The sequence below is a fragment of the Muntiacus reevesi genome, unplaced genomic scaffold (assembly GCF_963930625.1).
Source record: "Muntiacus reevesi unplaced genomic scaffold, mMunRee1.1 SCAFFOLD_49, whole genome shotgun sequence".
Lineage (NCBI taxonomy): Eukaryota > Metazoa > Chordata > Mammalia > Artiodactyla > Cervidae > Muntiacus > Muntiacus reevesi.
The window spans coordinates 144270-162395 of NW_027077883.1; the positions used below are offsets into that span (position 1 = coordinate 144270).

Below are 18126 nucleotides of genomic sequence, written 5' to 3' on the forward strand. Positions count from 1 at the left end.
CAGGTTTAAAAACTTTAAAATGAATAAAGCTGTATTAACAATAGTGATGGGTTGAGAAAATATCTTATGTTGGAATCTAGTAAAGTCTGCTCTGGATAAGGAAGACAGCAGTGTTCCTGTGTATTCCCCTTTCTTTAAGTTCTTTTTATTTGTAACTTTAGTGTGTGAGGTGCTCGTTCGACTATGTCTCGTGTCTGTGGATTATAAGGAACACTTATAATATGTTTAATAGAAAAAGATTGTAAAAATTGTTTAAAGTATCTAGAAATATAGGCAGGGCCAGTGTCTGTTTTAATAGAACTAGGAGTTTATGGTGGAGGTTTCTGTATCTAGTAAAACAAAAACTGAATATTTAGCACCAGAGACTCTATTAATCGGGTAAGGATATAAGCAAATAACTTGAATAAGAGCATATAATTTATTTTGTTGAGCAGAATGAAATTTAGTGTAAAAGACTTTGTATTTTTTAAGAGGCCAGAAAGAAAGAAGCTTTGGCATTTTTAGTCCCATAAGAATCACCTGGGCCACTTACTGGATTTCATTTTGTTATCTAGTGCCTAGCACAGTTTCTAGGACAGAGTTGGAAATTAATAAATGTGTACATTCCTGGTATTATAGTCTAAAACTTGCAACACTAATAGTTGCAAACTTAAATGACCCTAATGGTTGTAGAATTTTCTTGCATCTACAAAAGACAGTCCTAGCTGACTGGGCTTAGGAATTTTTCTTCATCTACTTGGGACTTCTTTCCTCCTATCCCTCACTGTCAGATCCCTTGTGCTACCTGACTGCATCTATCCACAGTCTACACACCTAGTTTCTTCTTTGGCTCCAACGCAAAGTCAGAGGCTAGGAGTGAGAAGGTAATCCCCTGTGGCTACATCCCCACAGTAACACCCCCGTAGGCCCCATCCTGCTCCTCACCTGAAAGCCCCTGCCATAGCTCCTGGGATGAAATGCCCCGGGTAGCCTTCCTACCTGAAGAAGGAAGAGGAACAAATACTGAGTCTAGATTTCACTTGGAAATTCAGATGATTAATGTGGGTCAGTCCTAGTCTACAGTTCATTGGAACACAGGGACATTTAGAGAAAACATTTGTGGGAGCTTAAAACTGGATTAGTTTTCCTGTTTGTTCATTATTTTTCTCATTATTATGAGTGTTAAAAAAAACCAAAAAAACCACCCAAACTTGAAATTTCACCAATGCTGGATTGTATTGAGGAGGGGAGAACTCACAAGTGCATACTCAATTTCACAGGAACCTGGGGAGTAAGGGAAGAGAATCAAGTGGGCTAGGGCCTGTGGGGAGAAACGTGCAGCTGGGGGCCGGCGGAGACCAAATACACACAGCCTCACAAAATGACGGTCTCAAGGGGACAGCACTCATTCTCAGCTGTTCAGGTTCTCTGCGTCTTAAGAAACTCACAACTTTGTCACTTTTAAGATAAATGATGAATGAAAATGGTAAGGGTGGCAGAGATGCAAAGCGGGGCCTGGAATGAAAGGTAACATAAACAGCACAGAAAGCAAGGGCACAGCTACACCAAGATGGAGACTCAGTGCGTGCTTCTTGCTTGTGGCATGACTACAGCTATCCAGGTTCACATGAGATGGCTCAGCATGATGCAACTTACAAATACCACATGTGCAAAATGAACCTAGAAACCAAAGAGAAACCATCACATGAAAAATGGGGGCCACAGAGGCAGGTTCTGTAAGGTTCAGAGTATGTGAGAATACATACTGAGAGTAATCCTTCCAAAATTAATGGAATGCTTTCTAACATAAATTAGAGAATAATGCTTTTTCCATTATTGACGAGTTTCAGAGATACCAAACACACTGCTTATCATGAAAATCCAGTAAAGTACGGATGACCATGAAGATAAATGAGAATCTTAATAATAATTCATTCCTGTGTCCATCAGAGGTGACTGAGTTCAAAAATAATTACAAAGCTCCACATCATCACATCTCAAAACGATTCAAATTACCCTCCCACCAACTGTCACCCAGAGTCTACCTTGACAATATTGGCAGGAGTGGCCCATTTATTTATTTATTTTCGCCCATCTCTGGCTAAGATTTTAAAAACCCAAGTTAGGCTATAAAAGGGTAGCAGTTTCTGTCACTTAGGACATTGTCTTCTCTTGAAACCAGTCACTTGCTACAAGGAAGAAACAGATGGTAATAGAAGTTAGTGACCTTATATCCTAATTCAACAATGACAAAAAATCTTCAGGATTCTTCTATGGCATTAAGAAACATTTTTATCTTACCGAGTTCATTCATTGCATGTCTATGCTCTTCATCAAATGAAAGTTTCATTAGAACACACACAGCAGGACAGATCTGATGTTCAACAGGAGCTGGCACTGAAAAATAAAGTTGACATAAACCATAATGCTTTGTTTTCTCAAAGTAGTGATGTTTATTATACCTAAAAAATACTGAGTTTGCAGATATACTTCTCATGCATGGTAGCTTAGTGAATCAACAAGTATTTGCTGAAGAGATGAATAACTACTATACACATGGAAAGGAAAATACAGGTAAAGGGCTTTCCTTGGTTCTGTAAAAATGTTTACCCCTCACCAGCCTTTCACCAAGTCTGCTGGACTAACTCCCATGTAGGTTTATGCTATAATTCAACTAATAACTTAAAAATTATACTGGTTATTTGAAATAATAAAAACATTTTGGTATAAAACTATTTATTTATAATTTATATTTTCAAAGCTGAAAGGCACATGGCTGTATAGAAATGTATAGAGAAACCTAGTGCAACTCTAGTAGAGAAAGTTTATTATATAGACACCAGATAGTAAATAAAAATTTAAAGGAAAAGTGTCTAAGAAAATGTACTTACACATTTAGTGCTATACATAAAGTTTCAAAACTGTTACTTGAAATAAAAATTGAAAAACCAAGTCTATTTTTCAGAAGTAATAGTATTTATTCTATTTAACTTGTCTGAGAACAGGTATTAAGAGCACACAATACAAGTCATTACATAATTGTGGACAGCCAAAGAAAACAATCCAGAAAGATAATGTTCTCCCAGTAAAGCAACTTATTAATTCTCCCTAGCCCTAGGACAAACAGAAAGGACATTTCTGCTATATTCTTACTGTTGAAAATTTTTTAATTTTAAATAAATTCACCTTTATACCTAACCCTAAGAGAAATCTACTAAATCTTTATAGATCAAGTTCTCATCATCAGTCTTTCTCCTGCTCCCCCAATCAAGATACTGACTCGATAGTCCTTTGCTGTGTGTATGTCTATGTGTGGGTTCTTACCAGGTGAAAGGAGGTCTTACCTTATATACTTACTGCTTTTGGTTCTTCCCATAGGAATGAAGTAACTTATCTCCTCAAGGGTCCCAACTCCCATGATCCCTGCTCCTGGGGGAGAGGGTTTCTCCCTGAGAAAAGAGCTGGGTGGCTGATCACCCCAGCAGCTGGGGCCCCAAGGCCTGAAGACAGGCAGTGAAGTGGGAAGGACACTGGGCTGAGGGTCAGGGGGTCTGGCCTCTGGCCCTGGATCCCCCACCCACTACCTGTGAAGCCACAGGCAAGTCTTTTGGCCTCTCTGAACCTCAGTCTCTTCATCTGTAAAATGAAGATGATAATATCTTCTCTTCCTACTTCACAAGGCTGTTCTAAGGATCAAATAACAGATATAACACAGCTCTGCATCCACTGAGTAAAGCGATATGCAAATATAAGAGAATGGCTTGGTCACTCACAGCTGAAGGAACTTACGTAAAGTCACTTTCCTGAGCTTAATCTCAAGAGAAGGAGAACATAATCGCTCAAGTTCTTTCTAGATCAACTATGCTATGACTGTTTAAGTCTACTTTGATTTTCTGTTATTTTCTGGTTGTACTGTAGTGCACACAACATTTCCCTTTGCTAACTTTTTTTCCTAGGGAAATAGAGAAATTAAGCTTTAAACTATGTGAGCGGTGCAGGTGGCTAATATGAATTTCCCACTCTGATTCATAAAGACACCGTCCTAATTAAAAAACTTTTCATTTCAAAAACTTTTACATTTGCTTTGTCACATGCACCATATGGAACATACTTGGATTTTTGTCCTGGTCCATGCCTTGTTCATGGGCTTCTTGCCACTCCCAACAGGTTTCACAGTAAGCTCGTATCTGTTCCAAAAGATGAAGGACTCGGATTTCACGCCTGCCTCTCTTGTCATCAGGCTGTGAGTGAATGATGTTGTGGAGTGCTGCACTGGCCCTGGCCAGAGCCTCTTTACCGCCCCAGGAATTGCTCAACAACACAGAGTCTTTGTCATTGCCGTGTAAAAGCTGGATGAGGAGAGGAAGACATCCAGACTGTCGCATGGATATACAGCTGTCTTGGGAGCTAGACATAGCTAGCAAAGTTCACGACATATCATCCTTATCATGAGTACCAAGCATTGACAACAATGAATACACCATTTCCACCTGTGGGCCAAATGAGTTTAGAAACAAAATTATGACTTTAATAGCCAAAAGCCAACACCAATGAAGTGATGAATGGGATATTAGCTGTAACTCAAACAAAAACAGAAACAAAAACAAAAATCTCTTTCCAGGATGAAGTAATGAGCGTTATTTCAAAATCCATATTGCTATAATCATTATCACCATCTTCTTTATGAGTAAATATTAGTAGTGGTAGTATATAGTCATAAGGAGACAGTAGGTTCTTGCATACCTAAACTGCTATTATCTGGATCAGTGGGTGAAAATCTGTTATCATAATGAAAGACAATCAACTGATTTTTCTCTTTCTCACATCTCCCCCACCCACCACACACACACACACCTACCAACACATACAGAGCAAGAAATGTGGTTTATCTAAAATTCTTTACACAATTAAAAATTTTACTTTTTAAAATCTACAACCATAATCAGTAAAATGTTTTTTAGCAATTACTATTTACTAAGTACTGGTTCTAAGCAATTGCTAACCGTCACCAGATTATAATATTGTTAAAATTATGATATCTCCCTTATACATGTAAAAGTATTTTCTCATAAAGGGATCATATAGGGATGATCCCTGATCATATAGAGATACAAAGTCAATATTCTTATTTAATTTTTTTTAAGCAGCTGGTAAGCATCATTACTCCCTTCCTGTAAATTCCAAGAATTTACTCAGAAGCAGATCAGAAACAGGAAATAGCACCCAGTCATCCTGTCCTGTGATCAACCGCATTTTTTAAAAGCAAGAGCTACTGTGTGAAAGTTGAGGCTATTATAGAAATGCATCATATCTATAAATTAGTGGTTCCAAACCAGGGGCAACTTTAGCCACCTTGAGACTCTTCTGGTAATGTCCTACTATTTGCAAGTGAGCTGTGTGACACAAGCAGGTTACCAGAGTTCTCTGAGGTCCAGCTGTCTCAGCTGCCAAACAGAGTAATTTACCTAATAGGGTTTTCTTTGTGAAGATTAACTAAAGTCACACATGTATACAGGACAGTAGCTGGCATTCAAAAATGTAGTAAGGTCTTAATATTATCATGCAAAAATCACTCCAAAAGGAAATGGTATTCAAGCTGCCAGTTTTCAAGCAATAGTACTCTTATATATTAAAGGTTTTCTTTACAGTAAAAACTACTCGTGTTGGACAGACTGGGGTGGAATTCTAATTTAATTACCATCTTTTTGGCTTTAGTATTCTCACTTAAAAGAGGGGCAAGAATAACACATTCAAAGGGTTTTGGAAAAGATCAGAGATAGTTTACATACAAGTCTTAGCAGTTACTGGCATATTAGTGATCCCAAGTAGTAACTATTGTGAGTTACTAAAAGGATTAAGTTTTATATTAATAATATCACTGCTACTCTAAAATTCATTTCTTATATCGACATTAGTTATGTAATGCTTTTCCTCAGAGCCATTATATTACTAAAGTAAAGAAAGAGTATGTAGAATATGCTATGAAAACAAGGAAGTATTTAGATGTAATGGAAAATATACCGTTTAAAAAATAGTCCCCGTGCTCCAAATGTAGTGCTTCAAAGGAGGCAGACACAGACTGCATGGGCAGGCGCGAGGGCCCTGGGTCAGAAAACGCTCTGTAAAGAAGGAAAGCCCAAGAAGAGCTCTGCAGGCTGGCGAGGACCCTGAGGGTCACTGTGCAGCAGGGTGGGAAGTGGAGGGCTGCACCACTGCAGCCAGGGCAGCCAGGCAGAAAGTCACGGGGAGGGGAGAGCTCAGGGGGGCGAGCCAGCTGTGGGCTGCACCTCAGGATGCTTGCAGAGACCTGGCTGTCATTTCTTTAAGAGACTGCGATGATGGAAACAAAAGAATACTTAAGCCAAAATTAAAAGAAGCATGAAGAATGTTTTAGTAGAGCACTCAGAGTTCTAGCGACAAGACTCTATAATCCGTTACCTTGGTTCCCAGATGACTGGTCAGCCTTCAAGGAGCTTAATGTGTGCTACTAGAGCTCAAAACACTGGCTGTTTCATGATCTATTCGTGTACTTGACCCCTAGAAATTAAGCAAATTATAGACAGTATAATTTAGATTATAGATAAATATAGCTAGCTTCATGCTAAGATACTCCAAATGAACTGTCTTTAGGGTAAATAGCTAAATATACCATTAAAGTGTGAACATTTATAACTGCTCAAAATGAGTATTTTTATCTATAAACTTGAGTAGAATTTAGAGAAAGACTGAAGGAGGAAAAAAAAAAACTGTTGTAAAAGACAAAGTACAATGTAGAAGAAACCAAACACTGAAGACATTCTAAGAGTAATATTCTTTCCCAAATCAAAAGGCATGAAACCATATTCAGCTAAATATACACTGGCTGGAAGAAAGCCCCATTGAGTGATGAAATGCTTCCCAAGGCCCACTAGACTTCACACTCCAGGATGTCTGGCTCTAGGTGAGTGACCACACCATCGTGGTCATCTGGGTCATGAAGGTCTTTTTTGTGCACTTCTTCTGTGTATTCTTGCCACCTCTTCTTAGCATCTTCTGCTTGTTATGTCCATACCATTTCTGTCCTTTCTTGGTGCAATGCTAGTCTGTAGGAATGTAAGTGAGTAAGACACCCCCACCCTCGCTGCATATGGAGCCTGGACAGGTTGCTCAACATGTAAACACACAGTGCCGTGACGAGCGCAGGTGTGCAGACAGGAGTGGCGGGCACTCAGCTCAGGATTGTAGAGTAAAGGGCTGTCTGACTGTGAACGACAGAGAGGTGTCTCCTTAAAAAAGAGGAGGGTCAGCCACACAGCAGCCCAGATGAGGCAGAGGCCCTAAGCACAGGTCACAAAGAATGTGTACGTGTGTGTGTGCCTGTGAGAGAGAGAGAGAGAGAGAGAGAGAGAGAGAGAGAGAGAGAGAGAGAGAGAGACAGAGAAACTGACTCACTTGGAGATTAAGAGCTTCTTCTGATTGCAATAAGGAGGATGGAGTTGAGGGACCAAGACTCAAGATAAAGAGAGCAGGTGGGAGACTTTTAAGGAAATTTTGGCAAAGGGCTGCTTTTGATCTACAGGAGGAAATGAATGACTCCTTATGCTGAAGCAAGCATACTGTCTTTAAGGATATCTAAATACTTTGTTTCTGGTGGTGAGGATGTAACACAACCCGTAAGGAGCCTTGTCTTCTAGAATTCACCACCTTGTGAACTACTCCTGTGGTTAAGTGTAGGCCAGATTTTGTGTAAGGCTTTTAGCGAACAGACTGCTATAGATATGATGAGAAGTCACTTTCAAGATAAGTTTACAAAAACTGTGGCTTCCATCCTGGACACCCTCTCTTGTTCTTCTCTGAGGGATTGCCAGATACTACACTATGAACTGCTCTTTGCAGAGGCCTTGGTGGCAAGAAATGATACCACTGGCCGACAGCCTGGACATCTCAGGCCTGCTAACAGTCATATGGTGAGTTTAGAAGCAGATCCTCCCCTCATCAAATCTTGAAATGACTGTGGCCCCAGCCAACATGGCGACTGCAGCCTATGAGAGACCCTGAACCAGAGGCACTCAGCTAAGCTGCACCAGGATTCCTGACCTACAAAGACAATAAATGGTTGCTGATTTAAGCTGCTAAATTTGTCAGGCAGCAATAGATAACTAACATATTGTTTGAAACAGAAGAGAAACAAGAGGTTACATTACAAAGCAAGGAAAAACCCATGTCTACGATGAAACATGTTCTGACATTCATTTCAGTGTAGACATCAATCACCTTTAAGCTTCAGACTTAGTATCTTTCTATATAGATTCTTGATTTTGGGACACTCTCCACTCTGCTCTCCCAAACTCTCTAGCTAGAAACCTAGATGGATTTATTATAAGGAGATTCCAAGAGAACATTCCCATACCCATACTACCTATAAGCCAGAACTTGAGTCTTGAGAATCTTTCCTGGGCCTTTTTATTATGATTAAGTCTGCACCAACATCCTTCAGAGGGACCAGAGAAGCAGTAACCTGTAAGAAATGGTTATCGTTGTTCAGTCGCTAAGCCAAGTCTGACTCTCTATGACCCCATGGACTGCAGCATGCCAAGCTGTCCTTCACTATCTCCTGGAGTTTACTCAAACTCATGTCCTTTGAGTTGGTGATGCCATCCAACAATCTCATCCTCCTTTGCCCCCTTCTCCTCTTGTGCTCAATCTTTCCCAGCATCAGGGTCTTTTTCAATGACTTGCCTCTTTGCATCAGGTGGCCAAAGTATTGGAGCTTCCGGATCAATTCTTCCAATGAATATTCAGGGTTGATTTCATTTACTATTGACTGGTTTGATCTCCCTGTAGTCCATGGGACTCTCAAGAGTCCTCTCCAACACCACAGTTCAAAAGCATCAATTCTTCACTGCTCAGCCTTCTTTACAGTCCAAATCTCTCATCCGTATATGACTACTAGAAAAACCATAGCTTTGACTATATGAACCTTTGTCAGCAAAGTGACGCCTCTGCTTTTTAATATGCTGTCTAGGTTGGTCATAGCTTTTCACCCAAGGAGCAAGTGTCTTTTAATTTCATGGCTGCAGTCACCATTCGCAGTGATTTTGGAACCCAAGAAAATAACATCTGCCACTGTTCCCACTTTTCCCATCGACTTGCCATGAAATGATAAGACAGGATGCCATGATCTTCATTCTTTGAATGTTGAATATTAAGCCAGCCTTTTCACTCTCCTCTTTCACCTTCATCAAGCGGTTCTTTAGTTCCTCTTCACTTTCAGCCATTAGAGTGGTATCATCTGCATATCTGAGGTTGCTGATATTCCTTCCAACAATCCTGATTCCAGCTTGTGAGTCTCCTAGCCTGGCATTTCTCATGATGTACTCTGCATATAAGTTAAATAAGCAGGGTGACAATATACAGCCTTGATGTACTCCTTTCTAGATTTTTAACCAGTCTGTTGTTTCATGTCTGGTTCTAACTGTTGCTTCTGACCTGCATCTCCTTTTCAACACACATTAGAATCAAGCACTTCTCTATCTTCTGGTCCTCCTTTATCCACCTTTCAATATCCACTGCCATCAGAGGCACTCAAATGTGTGCCGAGGGGCCCAAGAAGGACTATGCCTGGCAGTTCAATCAGTACAGCTGGGACACAGTCAATTTCAACTACACTTGCTGGGTACAAATCCCTCTTCTATTATCTACTTGCTCACTTTAGGAAGGGACTCAAAAAACAGTATTTTTCTGAGAAAACAAAACAAAACAAAGTGACTCTAAGAAGTTCACCATAAAGGTAGCAACAGTCTCCAACTCTCTGTGAAACTGTGTAAGAGGGAGAAGAAGCAAAAGAAGCAAGCACCCTCCTCACCTTGCCTTTTTTCATACAGATGGTACACGGAAGTGGCCCAACAGTAGATGAGAAGTTTCTCTTTATTAAAGTACTACAGCTAATTCTACAACCCTTAGTGAATTAATAAAGGTAGACATTAAGTATAAATGCTGTGAATATCACAAAAAGATGTTATGTGCTTTCTGGTGGAAGACCACTATGCTACCTATGAAAGTCTCAGGCATAGAATGAGGGCCTGAGACCAAATCTGATCACATTGCTAGACCCAATACCAATTTACAGGGAATACAGAAGACAGAGAGATAGGTCAAACTTCACCATGCAGATGTTCCTAGCAAAATTCAGACTATGGAAAACTTGAGAAGACAAATAACTTTGGTTATTCAATAAATATACAGCAAAAATCTAAGAGACAAAGAAGAAATCTATAGATTAAAAGAAATTTCAAAGACACACTAACCAATCTCTGTGCATGAACTTTATCTGGCCCTTGTGTCAAATAAATTTAAAAATTATGACATTTACGAAGCAACTGCAAATTTGAAATCTGATGCTACCGAGGAACTACTGTTAGTTTCTTTGGGAGTGTAATAATGGCATAATAGTTATGTATTCTAGGTGTCCTCTGGCTGCAGGACTGCTTTAGCAATTCTGGGCCTTTTGTAGTTCCATAGAAATTTTAGTATTATTTGTTCTAGTTCTGTGAAAAATGTCATAGGCATCTTGACAGGAATTGCATTAAATCTGCAGAGTGCTTTGGGACTTCGGACAATACTACCAAGCTACAGTAATCAAAACAGCATGGCATTTGTACAGAAACATGACAGATAGACACACAGACCAAAAGAACAGGATAGAGAACCCAGAAGTAAACCCACATACCTACAGTCAGTTAATCCTTGACAAAGGAGATAAGAACACACAACGGAGAAGAGACGGTCTTTTCAGCCAGTGACACTAGGAAAGCTGGACAGCTACATGTAAATCAGTGAAGTCAGCACACACCCTCACACCATAAACAAACAAGCCCCCCAAATCCCTCAAATTGTTTTAAAGACATAAGTATAAGACATGATACCATAAAACTTCTGGAAGAAAACATAGGCAAAATAGTCTCATAGTCTCAAATTATAGCAATATTTTCTTAGATCAGTCTCCCAAGGGAAAACAAATAAAAGCAAAAATAAATAAACGGGACCTAGTCAAACTTAAAAGATTTTTTTCCAGTAAAGAAAACTATCAACAAAACAGAAACACAGCCTACAGACTGGGAGAAAATATTTGATTGACAGTCAATATCCAAAATGTACAAACAGCTCATACAACTCAGTATCAAAAAAATAAAAATAAAAAATAAAAGCAACAAAAATCAAAGGATGGACAGAAGACCTAAACAGACATTCCTTCAAAAGGCATACAGATAGCCAACAAATCATGAAAAGATGCTCAACATCACTGATTACTGAGAAATTCAAATTAAAAATGGCCACCATCAAAGCAAAAAGTCTGGAGAGCATGTGGAGAAAAGGAAATCCTTCTACACTGTTAGTGGGAATATAAATTGGTACAGCCACAATGAAAACCGGTATGGAGGTTTCTTAAAAAACTAAAAATAGAGTTACCACATGATCCAGCAATCTCACTCCTGGGCATAAATCCAAAAAAGATGAAAACTCTAATCTGAAAAGATAAATGCACCCAAATGTTCACAGCAACACTATTTATATTAACCAAGACCTGGAAAGAACCCAAGTACCCATCAACAGATGATGGTTTTAAGAAGATACAATGGTTTAAGAAGTCACAAAAAAGAATGAAATACTGCCACTTGCAGCACCATGGATGGAGCTAGAGAATGCCATACTAAGTGAGGGAGTCAGACAAAGACAGACATTATATGAGATCACTTATATGTACAGTCTAAAAAATAATACAAATATATCTACACACAAAACAGAAATAGACTCACAGACACAGAAAACAAACTTACGGTTACCACAGATGACAGAGAAGGACAAATTAAAGGTATGGGATCAACAGATATAAATAATCCAAAAAATATGTATATGTTACTGAATCACTTTGCTGTAGAGCTAAAACTAACACAATAATGTAAATCAACTGTATTTTCAATTTAAAAGAAAGTATTCTTAGACACAGAAAACAAACTTATAGTTATTAAAGGGGAAATGGGAGGAGGGATAAATTAGGAGTATGGGATTAACAGATACATACACTTTGATATATATAAAATAAACAAGGATTTACTTTATAGTATGTGCATGTGTGCATGCTAAGTCGCTTCAGTCACATCCAACTCTTTGTGACCCTATGGACCATAGCCCGCCAGGCTCCTCTGTCCGTGGGATTCTCTAGGCAACAACACTGAAGTGGGTTGCCATGCCCTCGAGATCTACCCAACCCAGGGATCAAACCCGCAGCTCTTTTGTCTCCTGCACTGGCAGGCAAGTTCTTTACCACTAGCACCACCTGGGAAGCCCTAGCGAATTTTATTCAATATCTTGTAATAACCTAAAATGGAAAAGAATTGGAAAAATACAATATAACTGAATCACTTTGCTGTATACCTGAAACTAACAATGTTAGGAATCAACTACATTTCAATTAAAAAAATGTTATATTCTGTAAATACACAGTGAAGTATTTAATATTTAAGCAAAAAATGATGATGTCTGGGATCTTTTCCAAAAATAAAATCAGAGGACAAAGTATATAGGGTACCTGCAGATTACTCTATTACTCTGTTTGCCTCTGTATATATTTGAAATTTTCCATAATAACAGGCTTAAAAACATATTATTGGCAGTGGAAAAGGTTCTCCTACCATTTCATCTCTTTCCCAGTCTTGTTTGAACTTCATCACTACTTACTGGTTGTCTCACTAGAGATCTGGTTCTAAACATTAAATGGAAAAGCTGAGATCGATTCATAAATGAATTACACATAAAGTTATATACTAAGCAAGTAGGGATCTAGCCCATATAATTTATTTCTAGCTTTCTCTTTTCATTTAACATTCAAGGGAGATTAATCACAGATCAAAAATCCCTCTTTCTAGAAGGGATGTTAGTTATCCCTTCCAACCTACATATATTCATTGCTATTATCTACTATTTATTTATCAGGGACTGTGGGGATATAAAAATGAATAAAACTGGAAAGAATCTTTGTCTTTCTGGAGCTTACAATTTAGTAGGGAGAACAGAAATAACCACATAAATAAATATAAAACTGCAAATGTGGTCTTCAAGGTGAGAAGAACAAGCGAGGACAGCCTGTAATGGGATGTGAACAGTTCAAGCCTCTTGAGAGAAATCACGCTAAAGTTCAGACACACACAGACTGCTGTTAACTGAGTGAAGTGGGATGAGAAGGCACAAGAGGGAATGGGCAGATGGTGTGCAGGCTGCAGCAGAGGAAGCCGTCAAGGGGAAGTCCTGAAGGGCCAGCGTGGCAGGCGTGCTGAGAGCAAAGGGTGACAGACAGCTGGCAAGTTTAGGCAGGAGCCAGGTTATACAGGTCGTAGTAAGGCTTGTCTTTTTCTGAGAATCAATGGATGCCAACAAAGGATTTTACCAAGAGGGTGATTTACTCGTGAAAGATCATTCTGGCAGAGTGGCTGTGGGCAGGAAACCAGGTGAGGTACAATGAACTTCCTTCCCCAAGGGCACTAGGGCAGGAGCTTGATGGATCATATTACTGTGATTCTGAGAAAGTCAAAGAGATTATTTTCAGTTTTGTTAGTGTCAACTGTTTTGTCTCTGGAGCAAATAACAAAAGAAATGAACAAACCCCAAGAGTCTGACAGGTAAAGGGATTTTGGCATAACTGGATCACAGTCTCACAGACACACCTCTTATCTACATTAAGATCTGGAAGTAGCTGTAGCGTCATTAATGTGATTTTGGTTTTTGTCTTGTAAGTTTGTTATGATTTTATCGCACACTAAAGTCTTACATTTTTAAATGAAGCCTATGGTTCTTTTATGGTTTCCTACTCACTTCATGATTATAAAAACTCTATGCTCATTTCCTTAACTTTTAATATTTCTAACAGTTTTCATTTGGGGGACTTCCCTGGTGATTCAGTGATTAAGAATCTGCCTTCTAATGCAGGGGATGCGAGTTTGACCCCTGGTCTGGGAACTAAGATCCCACATACTGCAAGGCAACTAAGTCCGAGGGCCACGACTTCTGGGCCTGCACGGCGTAACAGAAGATCCCGCATGCCGCAGGGAAGAAGATCTCACATGCCACGACTAAGACACAACATAGGTAAATAAGTAAACTGCTTTTTAAAGTTTTCATCTTTGACATTAAATCTAATATATTCAGAGTTAAATTCTGATATAAGAAATGAGATAAGAATTCAATTAAAAAAATAAATATTGAGCTTATTGGCTAGGTGAGGCTTTAAAGGATATAATAATTGAAATATGACCCCAAAGTATTAATAGTGGGTCTTAATCCTAAAGCAAAAAAAAAAGATTTTTGTCAAGAAGACAGAACTTCTTTCTACATATGTGTAGGAACACATGATAATCCCAGAGAACTCCCTAAGTAGTAGACAAAGAACCCAAATGTACTATTGGAATATAATTTTTTTTGCCCTAATTTACCATCTGTAGAGTATTATCCAGTACAATGTGGACCAGTAATATTAAAATGAAGTATATTTTTGTTTAAATGTGGTAAATTTAAATATTTAAATTAAGTATGAGACATTTTAAGCTTTAAATTTTAATGAACTAATAGAACAAATAAATAGTATCATTAAAAGTAATCTATAGGCACTAAAGGAATATTTTATATCAACAGTAAGAAAATTTCCTTAAAATCAACTTAGTTGAAACTGTATTTTAAAAAATCATTCATTTAAAACATAAAATATTGCTTGAAAAAATGTGGAGAATACAGAACACTCCAAAGAAAAATACTCATTAGGATACATTCCAATCAAACTCTAATAGAAAACTGATGGCAGCACAACAAGATAATGTTCTACATTTTAAAAAATTGTCTTCCATAATTTTGCTAAAGATGATAATAGTAAATATGACTAGGGTATTTATTTACTTTTATTTTAATGGGCATTAGAATTGTTTATTTAAATGCTAGGTTTCTATAATCCTGGAATACAACTGAAGATGAAAATATTAACTCTTTATGATTTTTTTAAAAAACACAAAAATATCTTAGAATGCCACAGAGAAAGAGCAAATCTATTCAATGCAAGCAATAATAACTAGGTCAAATCACATATGACCAAAATGCAGCTTAGTATTTATTTTTCAAAGAAACTCCACTCACATTAATCATTTTAGGCTAAAACAGAGACACATACTTTAGAGCTATAAAATATACTTGGAAATTTGAAAGCTTCATAGTTAAATATAATAAAGAAAAATGACATAGCATTTTAGTACTGAATTCTTCTGGAGATATCCATTTAGGAAGGAAACAGGTCATGTGAGAATCATCTCACTCAGTATTTCTTTTAAAATATTTAAATAGTTAACTAGAAAAGAAATTAATAAAATAATCTATTTACCTGACCGCTACCCACAGTTGCCATGTTGATTTCTGCCACTCCTTGACCTTCATTCTGCCGTTCGGCTTCATGTGAGCCAGCTTCATGCTTGCTCTGAGATGACCTCTGTTAATATGGAGTTAACATCAATACATACAAAAACGGTGCATGCTTTCTCAGCCCACAGCTTTCCTTCTTTCTTGCTCTAAAGCTCTGAAGGCCTCAATGACACAGGTTCACAAAAGCACGGAGCTACACTCCATAGCCTCCAGCGGGCTGTCAGCTGCCTGTCTCGGTCACAGCAAAGTGAAGTGTGTCCCTCGAACACTAGGGCTGCACAAGGCAAAGGGTTTTCTGAGACCCACAGAAACACCATCCTCCACCAGCTGTGCTCACATCACTATCGGGGACATAACCCAACTAGAGCAAATAACTGTCTTTTCCGCAAGGTCACATGGTTCTGGTATTTAATAGAGCTGCAAATATAGCAGTTACTATAGCTTATAAATACCTTCTATGTAAGTATATTTATACTTACACACACATATATTTTTATATACATCTGCTAATAAAAGTAATATGAAACCAACAGATAAGCTCTTAGATTCTAATATGAATAAAACCAAAACCTTTTCTAATGTAACCACCATCTGTTAGGTAAAGTGAAAGGGCAAGATTATATCCAGTAAAAGCAGTAATTTCAAGACAGATTATATCTAGTACAAAGCAGTCACTTTGAAAACTATCACCACAGAATCAAAGAAAGAAAATAATCAAGTATCTTTTATAGAAACAATTACCAGTGTGCCTCCTCTAGGAACATTATAGGCAAAATTAAAAATTACACATTAAAAATTGTGACATAATAATGGAAAACTATGTTACAAAATGGCTTCCACTGGAATTTATTTAAACATAAAGCTTTCCTAGACCATTTAAAATGTGACTTTAAAATAATTTACATATACTATTTCCATCAATAAACAAGTGTAAGTTATACATAGGCAAAAGAGAAGTAGTCCCAATAATTCAGAAACAAGAAAAAACAGTACCTTGGGAAAGTGATACCACAAAATTCAACAAAATCATCTAAAGCAGAGAATACAAAGTCAGTGAAGAGAAAAAATGAATCAACGAGCACTAAATCTACAAAGATTTGACACTGACATCACTGAAGATGTCAATATAAAAGTAATTATTGAGTATGTGCTATGTCAGTTACTTGCAATAGGGCTGGAGAACACAGTACTGACAAACCCAGGCATCGTTCAACGCACTCTTCCAGATTTAGTCTAGTCAGGGATGCTATCAAATAATGAAAGAAACAACAGTAAAGTTAAACACTTCGACAAGCACTCTGAAAAAAGAGCACAAGTTGCTTATAAGGATATATAACAGAGGGACATCAGACATTGTGGGAGTCAGGGGAAGTGCTCTCTTAGGAAGTATTGTTTGGACTGAGATCTAAAATATAAACAGGAGTTCTAGGAAACGGGATATGGCAGAGGATGAAGGAAACAGAGACCACATGCAAAAATTTAGGGAAATAGAGACCATATGCAAAGGAGCTGTGATGGGAGAAACGTGGTTTGCTCTAGGATATCAAAGAATTACAGTGTGAAGAGTAGAACAGAGAGATGGTTAAAAAAAGGAACTTAATGATTTTGTTGAATTTTAGTGTGATTCTCAGATGGCACTCATGCCCCCACATAACCAATACTCTAAAGGAAAAAGGTGCATGTATTCTGATCATTTAAACTCAAATTTTGAATGGTCTAAGAAGATGGGAAACACAAGAGATCAACTTGCAGACTAAATATTAAAGTAAGTGGGAGATGACAGTCCTTTACACCCAGGGAAGCACTGATGCTTGGAGACAGAGGTCAACCTGAAGGACTGCACGACAGACTGGATACAGTGAGTGGAAGAAGAGATCTGGGGTCACAAACTACTCTTCTGTTTCTTAGCTCACACAGCTGAATAATGGTGGTACCATTCATGGAGACAGATAATACTAAAGGAGAAGGAGGATTTGGAGGATGTGGGGGTCACAAGGAGGACTTAGGAGGAGACCATCATTAGTTGTGCTTTGGTTACGTTGGATTTAAAATGCCTTTAAGACAATTCACCCACTTTAAGTGTACAACTCAATGACATTGAATAAACTTACCAAGAATCACTATATTTCAGTTTTAGACCATTTTCATCATTCTAAAAAGATCCTTCATGCTCATTTATAGGTAATCCCCATTCCCACTCACAGCTCCAAGTAACTATGACTCTGCTCTGTAAACTCGTCTTTTCTGTACGTTTATTGTAAATGGAATATACGGACTTACATGTCTAGCTACTTTTACTCAGTATAATGTTTTTGAGGTTCACCTCAGTTATAGTGTGTGTCAACAATTTGTTCCTTTTAATTGCCGAGTAGTATTACATTGTAACGGTATACATTTTATTTATTGATTTACCAGTTGATACACTTTTGCATTTTTCTACTTTTGGGCTACTGTGAATAATACTTCCATGAATATTCAAATTAAAGTCTCTGTGTGGACATATGTGCTCATTTCTCTTAGATAGCTAGAAGTGGAATTGCTGGGTCATATGGTAACTATACCTTTAATACTTTAGATAACTGCCAAACTTTTCCAAGTGGCTGAACCATTTTACATTCCCATCAGCAACATATGACAGCTTCTATTTATCCACATCCGTGCCAATGCTTATTGTTTTCCTCATGATTACAGCCATCCTAGTGAGTATAGAGT

The 18126-nt window shown here is 38.0% G+C and overlaps 1 long non-coding RNA gene across 1 annotated transcript; it reads right to left on the reverse strand.

Annotated features, from left to right (window-relative positions):
* Nucleotides 1-4373: 4373 nt before the first annotated feature.
* LOC136155209 (uncharacterized) lies at nucleotides 4374-15658 on the reverse strand. Its single transcript, XR_010660723.1, has 4 exons — nucleotides 15377-15658; nucleotides 13403-13533; nucleotides 6418-6516; nucleotides 4374-4469 (listed from the first exon to the last, which is right to left on the reverse strand). It is a non-coding gene; the product is annotated as an uncharacterized lncRNA (long non-coding RNA).
* Nucleotides 15659-18126: the final 2468 nt, after the last annotated feature.